Raw genomic sequence first — 10,367 nt, 5'->3', positions numbered from 1 at the left:
GGATGCTGTTCTAGTGCGCTGGTCATATGGGGCTTTAGCATGACGACTTCCCGACTGTCTACTACAATAAGGTTTGCCCGGCTTCGATGAGGAAGGGGCGAAGACGGCGGCGCGCCTTCAGCTCGGTCCAGTGCAAGTAGTCGTCGCTAGGTGGTCTACAGACCTAGATATATTTTTTACATCTGGTGTTCTTTGTACTACCTTGACAGTTGATAAATAGATCGGAAGTTATTCCCGCAAAAGAAAAGAGAAGATAGCAATATCATAGATCACCCAACAAGGAATTGGTAAATAGATCTTGTACATAACTTTACATTACAAACGGATAAATAAGATGTTACTATGATATACACTATACAACAGGATGATAGTAACTAAAATAATATCATGCAGTATGATATATCCGGTGTGGGATGCCTACAACTTATTTATATTATACTATACTACTAATGAACATCAGTGAGCTTTGCAGTCATCAATCTCCTTATGGATCAGCACATTATATGGTGACGCCACCAGGAGCAGATGGTTGCTTCTCTTTGCCGTCAAGCCTACAACGGTATCCATGTCTAGCTCATCCGGCCGCATTCCGGCAGGGAGGCTCCAGTCGAAGTAGTATAGAAGTCGTGCCACGACGAGTTCTACCAAGGCCAATGCAAAGATGTTCCCAGGACACATCCTCCTTCCACTTCCAAATGGCAGGTACTCTAGCTTTGTGCCTTTGTAGTCCGCCGCGTTGTCCTCGAATCTCTCAGGCCTGAACTCCTCTGCGTCCTGCCAGTACTCGGGGCTCCTCGCCATCGCCCATGCATTGACGAAGACACGGGTGCCCTCCTCGACCCTGTGCCCGTGGACGTCGCAGGTCTCCCTGCAGACACGGGGGAGCAGGAGCGGAACCACTGGATGAAGCCTCATGGCCTCCTTGACTACCATCTTTGTGTAGCAAAGCTCCTCCATGTGTGCCTCATGGTCTTGTGGGTTCTTGTGGTCAAATGCACACCGCACCTCCTTCTGCGCCTTGGCCATTGCACATGGGTTCCTTATGAGCTCCGACATGACCCACTCCGTGGTCGACGCAGTCGTCTCCGTCCCTCCAGCAAACATATCCTAATTTGTATGGTCACAAAGCATAGTTTTCATTTTCAGTGAGATGTCTATGAAATTCATTGAATTTCAATAATTTCTGTAGACACTGAAATGGGTTCCTTTGGGTCAAAATATTTCAGCAATATGAAAATTCAAATATTTATTCATACATTCCAAATATTTGGTTGAATAATTTAAGTGAATGAATTCGGCCCTTTGGCTGAAAATGCAAACCCAGTCACTGATATTCACTGAATTCCAGTGAGTTTGGTGCTTGGTGAAATATTTCTGAAAAGTGAATTTCAATGATTTTTTTGCAGAAATATTTCAGCTGAAACTGAAAGTGAAAACCATGTCACGGAGTTGACATGCACAAAGATGAAAATCCCGTTTCATATATACTAGGAGTAGCATTTGAGAGCAGTTAGGTATTATCAGTCCACTCACCGCTATGACTGCCTTGATGTTTGTGGTGGCCATGGGGACCTCGAGCTGCCCCTCGTCCCTGACCCGAAGCAAGACTCTCAGGAGGTCCTCGTCATCTCCATTCTCCGGTCTTGTTCTGCTCTCGCCGCGCCTTGCACTCCGCGATGATCTTGTCAAGGACCTTGTCGAGCTGCCGGCGCGCTCGCCAGAGCCGGCGCTTCATCCCACTGACGACGTCGACGAAGGACAGAGACGGGAAGAGGTCCCCGACGCAGAGGCCCCCGCTGCTCCTCAAAATCACCTCGATCGCCGACAGGAACTGCGCCTGGAGCTCGCCGAACGCCACCTTCGCGGTGACCGTGTTCGTGGACGACATCACGAGGCTGCCGAGATTGACCGGCTCACCGCCTCGGCAGGCGGAGCGGATCGTCTCGACGAGGCGCAGGATCTCGCCGCCCCGGACCGGCGCAAACTGCCGGACCTTGCGCGCGCTGAGGAGCTCCGTCGTGCAGAGCTTGCGCATGGTCAGCCAGTACGCGCCGTAGGGCGCGAAGGCGACGTCGAGGTTCCCGTACAGGCAGATCTCTGACGCCAGGATGCTCGGCCGCGATGCAAAGTTGATGTCCTTGTCCCGGAGGACCTCCTGCGCAGCCGCCGGCGTGGAGATCACCACGGCGTCCACCTGGCCCAGCCTGAGGTACATCACCGGGCCGTGCTTCTTGGCCAGATCACGGAGGGCGACGTGCGGCAGTGGCGTCAGGAGGTGGTGTAGGCTTCCGATGAACGGAAGACTCCATGGACCAGGAGGCCTTGCTGCTTTGGATTTGCGGCCAAGTAAGGACAAAAGGATCGCTAGTGAGACGAGTGAGAGGAACAGGAGGGCGGCTGCCGTTAGCTCCATCAGGAGCTTTTGTGGAATTACTTATTTCACAAAGCTCGCTGTTTTACTTGGGATGAAGAGCGAGGGCCCATCTTATAAGCCTTGTGATGAAGGCTGCAGCGGCGGTAGGATCCAATTTAAATTTAGCCATTCTTGATGCTTGATTTGTCCCTTATGGAGTACTCAGTATGAGCTTCCTCTGCTATCAAAATACAGTGTCAATTAGATTGTTCTAACTTCTAAGTTAAATTTTACTTTTGGTGAATCTTTATAATAGATCTGATCTTTTTAGAAAAAAACTCAACTTTTGCAAAATTTAACCAGGTTTATGGAAATAATATGAATAGACAAAAGTTTATTTTAGTCCCTCAACTAATTGACAAGTGCAGCTTTTGTCCCTCAACTTCAAAACCAGACAATTTGCGCCCTGATTTTCCAAAGCGTATGCTTTTATTACATCTCTATCCTGAATAGAAGCGGTTTCGCTGCTGAGTTCAATGGGTCTAACTACCAATAGTTACATTTTTTGGAGCTAAAGAATATTGGGGGATGGGTTAGAGATGCTCTAACCATAGTTGGCAAGCTTTCTACGCGTTTTGATTTCTTATGCTTTGCTATTTCAGGTTTGTGCTTTCCTTTCTATTTAACATTTTGGTGCCTCTAGTTTATTAAAACTACATCTTGTTTGGTTGGTTGGAGCTAATTAGATAAATGAAATAGGAATTGGGGTTATAAGATACGAACCCACCTGTTTGGTTGTAGGGACTGGGGATCAAAAAGGGATAGGGAGTGGGAGTTTAGCACCACATGGCACATATGGTAGGATATCCTCAAAATCCAAGGGAGTGGGAGTTTAGAGTCTAACAACCCCCACCATTTTGATAACAGGGAAGGGGTGAAGATAGGGATAGAAATGATTCAAAGAGAACATCTTGAACCTTCAACGTAACTTAAGTTGTCATCTCTTACTTTTTCTTAATCATTTATGAATATCCACTAACCAAATAATGGAATAAACATCTCTCTTAAATTCTCAAACATTCTTATCATTTCACTGCCAAACAAATGATGGGGACTAAAATGAGCTGTCACACGTCTAATCCCGTCATCACTTCTTCCTCTTAAATACAAATCCCCTTCAAAAAAGTTGTCAGAGACACTGTAAAAGGTTGTGTATGCATTTTGGCACAGAGGCCAGAAACAACAAATTCTTCTGCTATTGGAGAACAATGGCTCAGAAGAAGGATCGGGAGAGGCTTTCTTGTACTTCGCTACATGTTAGCATGGTATACAAATTTTTATTGAGGGCCTCTTGATTCTCAGGAATTTTAAACCGCGAGAATAGGGAAAACATACGGGGTGCGGCGAATCTGCACCCGGGCTCAGCTGCACCCGCGCTCACGGAAAAAAGAAAAAAAAATACTAGAAAATTGAAAAAATTCCAAAAAAAATTGGGGTGGTAGATAATTAGATGCGTGAGGTTCGCTGCAAAATTCAACTCGTTTGGACATTTGTGCAAGTCTATGCAAAAAAGACAAAATTGGGGTCTGTGAAAAAGTTTACTGTTCACAAACTGTTTTGCCCCGATTTGTCTTTTTTGCCGAGGCCTACTCAGATATCCAAATGAGTTGAAATTTGGAGCGGACCTCACGCATCAAATTATCTACCACCTCATTTTTTTGGATTTTTTTTGAATTTTTCTAGTATTTTTTTTGAATTTTTTGCTGATCAGGTGCAGCTGAGCCCGGGCTCCAGGATGAATTATCGAAACATACGAATATAATGTCATGACACCTTAAATACTACAAGTATGTTTGGATGTTTAATTGTGCACATGAAAACTATAGAATTAGAGGATACCTCCACGCGTTGTTGCGGGAATTGATTGATGAAAATTTGGGTTGATAACACGAGAACAAAAATTAAAAGTACATACACTAGTAGAAAAAGGGCCTAATGTGAAGCAGATTAGTCCCGGTTTGTAACTGGACTGACACCGCGTCAGCCCAGGCCTCCTCCTCCAAGTCAGGCACCGCGTAAGCCGTCTCCGCCGCCTCAGCGGGATCCGCCGCCTAAGCAACAACGGAAGAGAGCCGCCGCAGCTATGGCGGCTAGCGGTACAAGTACAGGAGGCAAGAGATACCAATTTGGTCCAAGCCTCGCGCCTCTTTCGAAGAGGCCTTACGACATGAGCGAAGAGGAAAACGAAGCCAAAGTCAGGAGACAATTGGACGCCCATTTTGGACCGAAACCGCCACCGCCGCCAAAGGAGAAAGTGCTTGAGCATGCCATTGAGCACTTTATTCGTATGGCTAAACCACAGGTCCCAAGCCTGTTGACTCAGACTATGAGCGCCAAATCAGGAAGGCATATGAAGCACAACAAAAGAAGGAGTCGAGCTCGAGCTCCAGCCAAGCAGCTGCCAAGAAAAGCGGGAAAACTGTTCCCCAGCTGGGAGAACAGGCGGTGCAATTAACCCCACCCGCTCATTGTACCAAAACACATGAGTAGTACCGGCGTGGCCGATCATCTGGTAATAACCGACGATCATAGAAGGTGGGCTGCAGAGATCGGATGCACTGTAGAACAACTCCTAGGGCTCGAGCCCATGGATACTTTTACAGAGCAAGAACTAAAACGGAAATATGCCCGCGACGAACCTTTGGTCAAGCCTGAGGAGGTCAAGAACCTCTCCACGAGAATGTATGAATTGCATGAATGGTACATGAAAATTACCAAGACTACCAATCGAGAGTCCCTCATGGTGAAAGTCAAGGCAGATCATTACCACCATGAGAATGCTATGTATGTTGAGTTTACAGAACTATTTCAGTTATTCAATCAAGACGCACTCGACAAACCTATCGTCAGTTGCTATTGTCTGTAAGTGATTTCTTTCTGTAATTTAAGTCTCAAGCTAGCTGTAGTGCTCGTTGATCATTACATGTAATTATCCTTACTATATTCTTTTCTGTGGTATTATGCAGAATGAAGATATATGAAATGAAAAAAGCTGGACGCTATGGCATTGGGTTCATTGACCCAAATACCGTTAATCGAAAGACATGGTCAGAGCCATTCTATCGAGAAGATACAGAGAATAGCTTCCTAAAGTTCTTGAAGCGCCTAGATACCAATCGAGATATACTACTTCCTTACCACTTCGGGTGAGTCACATTGTCTTGTACTACAAATTCTGTTTTTGCTTACTAGCTAGATGTTAATTAATAAGTGTATAGGTTTTAGGGTAGTTGATGAGTGTTATGTACATGCCCGCTTCATTTTTATACATGCAAACGTGTGCGCATGCAGTTTTCACTGGATCTTGTTAACCATTTGAGTTGAAGATGCTGAAGTTGAAGTTCTGGACTCGCTATTTAAACCACCCGACCAGTACGAAATCGTGAAGGGGATAGTCGACAGGTAATTTCAATCATTATTGAACTATATGTCGGCCTATTTAGTTCGTCATTTCCTGATATCAACTAATTAATAACTCCTTTAGTCATTTTCTTTGCCGGCGTGCAGGGCTTGGAAAAAGTTCAGGAAAGAGGTTCCAGGCGAATGGAAAGAAAAGTTGTATTCGTATCGACCCAAGGTATAATTAATTAAGTAGTACTAGCTAGTTACCATCTCTTTAATTCTAGTTTCAATACCATTAGTTATCATGCTTGATTAATTATTATCTGATTGAATTCTATTCTCGTAAAGTGCATAAAGCAGTTGCCGGGGAATGATTTATGTGCATACTACGTTTGCGAGAACATTCGCATGATGGCGTCCGAAAGGAGCAGAGATGATAGACAACAATGAGTACGTTTGCCAGAGCACTATTTATAATTTTTACATCATTATCGATACCTAATATATACACAAAACTAATACATGTATATTTGATCTCCTTCTTTAAAGTTCAAGGACGTGCGGGAGAAGCTCCTACCAGCGGATCGCGTACGAGCAATTCAAGAAGAAAAAACGGGATTTTTGCTCGACCAGGTCATAGATCCCAAAGGAGAATTCCATTACCCGCTACCACCGCAGTAATGCCTCCATGTAGGAGAAATTATATATACCAAATTGTATATATATATATATATATATATATATATATATATATATATATATATATATATATATATATATATCATCGAATCTCTCGCACCACCATTCACACATACACATGTATATATATATATATATATATATATATATATATATATATATATATATATATATATATATATATATATATATATATATATATATATGATCGGTGCTACGAGAAATTCTATTTATATATATGCATAACTTGTACAATATGTAGTATTGTAAAATACCATCAAATGAAAAAGAATTAAATGGAAAACATAAAATTAAAGGAAAAGAAATCATAAACCCAAAACCCCCAAAACCTTTAGTACCGGTTGGTGTTGGTCTCCCAGCCCCCGGCGCGGGCTCGTGCCACGTGGTGACCCTTTAGTGGCGGTTCGTGCTGAACCGGGACTAGGGGGGTGTCGGTGTCAAAACCGGCGGATCTCGGGTAGGGGGTCCCGAACTGTGCGTGTAAGGTCGATGGTAACAGGAGACGGGGGACACGATGTTTACCCAGGTTCGGGCCCTCTCTGTGGAGGTAATACCCTACTTTCAGCTTGATTGAATTTGATGAATATGAGTGTTACAAGAGTTGATCTACCACGAGATCGTAATGGCTAAACCCTAGAGGCCTAGCTTATATGACTACATAATGAGTATTCGCCTATCCGGACTCTCTCCAGTTTATATAGACACCGGAGAGATCTAGGGTTACATGGAGTCGGTTACATAAAAAGGAATCTACATAATTAATCGCCAAGCTTGCCTTCCACGCGAAGGAGAGTCCTGTCCGGACACAGGTGCGGTCTTCAGTCTTCGTATCTTCACAGCCCATCAGTCCGGCCCATGGGTAACAGGCCGGACGCCTGAGGACCCCTTAGTCCAGGACTCCCTCAGTAGCCCCTGAACCTGGCTTCAATGACGAGGAGTCCGGCGCGCAGATTTGTCTTCGACATTGCAAGGCGGGTTCCCTTCTTCCGAACTCCAGAACGGTCTTCGGATGCAGTAAGTATATCCGGACCTGTGTATGCAATTGCAGAGAATATAATATTTCACGATCCCAATCCGCTGACAATGGTTTGTGACATTACGTCACGCCCGCCCGGTTATTATTCCGAACCGTTGGCTAGCCCGCCGCCCCACGTCTCGGGACGCGGTTTTACTGGCACGTCTTGTCAAAGCAGAGATCGTGTCCCTTTATTCACGGGGTCTTCATCAATGTGAGCGTGGGTAACTCAACCGTCCCCTGGGTACAACTCTTTGAAGATAGGTAAGTCTCGAGACCCAGGAGGAGACGCTCAGTATTCGGGGTCTTTATATAGGGACCCAGACTCGTCTTTTTCCTTTGCGCTTGCTTCTTCCTCAACCCCAGCCACCTCGAGTTCTAACCCTCGGGTTCCAATCACCACCAGCCCCAATCATGTCCGGATCCAGCCGTCTAGGCCGGTGGGTGGCTTCTTCTGTCACGGAGGAGGATATTGCGAAGCTCCGCACGGCGAGGTATCTGACCTCAAAGATCCTTCATCGGCTCCCTACAGCAGGGCAGGTTGTACCTACCCCCAGATCCGGCGAGAGGGTAGTATTTGTGGCCCACTTCCTCCATGGGTTAGGGTTCGCGCTTAATCCTTTCGTCCGGGGGCTCATGTTTTACTATGGGCTAGATTTTCACGATCTGGCCCCGGACTCTATTCTTCTCATCTCGACATTTATCGTCACGTGTGAAGCCTTCCTCCGGACTCCTCCGCACTTTGGTTTGTGGCTCAAGACCTTTGACATGAGGCCGCAGGTGACAGCGGAGGAGCAGGCAGAATGCGGCAGCGCCATAATAGGCAAGCTTGCCAGCGCGGTTTGGTTTGAAGGATCTTTCGCCGAGTCTTCCAACCTATGGCAGGAGGGGTGGTTTTATATCAGCGAGCCGCGTGGCTCCAGGTGGGCGGCTACGCCCGCGTTCTGACCCGGCCCTCCCATCCAGCTTGCTTCATGGATCAATAAGGGATTGGACTGGGGATCCGCCAATGAAATGCAGACTCTGCAGAGTCGCATCTGAAGCCTTACCGAGAAGGGCATCGATCTAGTGAACGCCGCTCAAGTAATGCTAGTCCGCCGGACCTTGCCATGTCAGCGGTGGCCTCTCCGTATGTGGGAGTTTAATCCAGAAGGGCGGCGGACTCTTCAGCACTTCTTCGGCACCACGCACGAAGGAATGTGGAAATTATATTTCGGGGAACGAGAGCAATGGCCGGACACCACCGAAGATGTTGGCCTTGACTGCAATCATCCGGACACTACGGTAAGTATTCAATCTCCGCACACCTACCATTCAAGCATCTCTTGACAAGATACTGAACAATCCGTCCCTATATATGACTGGATAAAGAAAGCGGTATTAATCTGGTGTCCGGCGCCCCTTCCCAAAGACTCCGCGACCGCACTGCTGACGAGAATGCTGACCTCGACACCGTACCAGGTTTCTGCAGAGGAGGGCGAGAACAGGGAGACCAGAGGTGATCTCGGCCCTGAGGATAAATTAGACGCTGTGTTCGGGGAAACCGAAACCCTTTTGCCCGAGGGAAAGGTGCAGAGGAAGCCCTCCATGGCAAGAGAGGGCCGCTTCCGAAGATCGGGAGGGGAAACCTTCCAAGAGAGGAAAAATGCCATCGTCGAGCGGCTCGGGCCGGGCAAGCGATGTTGCCGTAGAGCTTTATAATTAGGACAAACCTCTGGCCAAACCGTAAGTGAAGCAGGGCACTTTAAACGTACCTCATTCTTTTCCTATTAGTGAAGTAATCATCCGATATATGTACATCCTCGCAGGTTAACGCCCGGTGTTTCTCAACCGCCTCCTCCTCGGGAGACCTTCTTCCAGAGATGATGGAGAGTGATACGCCTTCTCCGGCTTCCTCGCCCAATAGGGCGTTTGATTCTGAGGTATCGTCCCGGAGGGCTCCTCCCGATCGACAAGCAGTGCAGGGAACGAAGAAGGCATTACCCGGAGGTGGTGCCTCTGTTACTCAGGGTTCGAAAGTCAAGAATGACGGCCCCGCACTATCCGGTTTACAGCCAGAAACAATTCAGGAGGCGAGTAAGCGGATTCCTTCAAAGGAATGCCGTACTCCGGCGGCGGTTTCCGAAAACCCCGGAGCGCCGGAAATGCTGACGGACATCCTGCGACAAGCGTCCGTTTTAGAGGAGCACCGTGCCTTGATGGTTACGGTGGTTGAAAAGGTTCTATCCGCGAAGTGCGGATTGAACGAGGCCTTCACGAGCCTTCTAAGAGGTTCCGAGGTTTGTGATGTAATTTTGCCAATTGAATTTTATTGACAGAATGCACCTGTTGTATATGCAGTAGCCCCTGAGACTCGGATTGCCTGCCGAAGGAAGCGATCGGAGGATCAAAAAGATATGCTCAGGTACCAACCTTGATTTAATTTTGAATACAGGCTGCCTCTCCCCAGGCAGCTACCCGAAATACGGAAGTGGCCGAACTGCAGCGAAAGCTGGATATTGCGGGGGATGACATTGCATTGATCAACAGGCGTCTTGACGACTCGCAAGGTATATATTTCGAGCATTCCTTACACCAATGTGCTTGTAATTGAGGCCTGACGCGGAAAAGAGTTTTATATGAAATGTGCATGAATGCAGATGGTGCTGTCGCCGTTGAAGCTCTTCGGGCGGGGCTAGCCCGGGCCAAGGAGCAGGCCCGGTGTAGTAATGCGGCTGCCGAAAAGGCATCGGCTGACCTTAGAGCCGAACAAGCAGCTCGGCGCCAAAATGAGGGGAAAATATCCGCACTGGCGCTTGAATTGAAGAATGCTGCCAGCCGCTGTGAATATCTTGAGAAGGAGAGTAAAGCCAAAATGGCTGAACTTGATAAGGCCTT

At 47.0% G+C, this 10,367-nt stretch overlaps 1 pseudogene; it reads right to left on the bottom strand.

The window, feature by feature from the left end:
• Positions 1-456: 456 nt before the first annotated feature.
• On the bottom strand, positions 457-2,413 carry LOC109776129 (9-beta-pimara-7,15-diene oxidase-like; annotated as a pseudogene).
• Between the last annotated feature and the right edge of the window lie 7,954 nt (positions 2,414-10,367).

This window comes from Aegilops tauschii, chromosome 3 (genome assembly GCF_002575655.3).
Source record: "Aegilops tauschii subsp. strangulata cultivar AL8/78 chromosome 3, Aet v6.0, whole genome shotgun sequence".
NCBI lineage: Eukaryota > Viridiplantae > Streptophyta > Magnoliopsida > Poales > Poaceae > Aegilops > Aegilops tauschii.
Note: the sequence above shows the minus strand (reverse complement) of the source record. Positions and strands in the feature narration are given on the sequence as shown.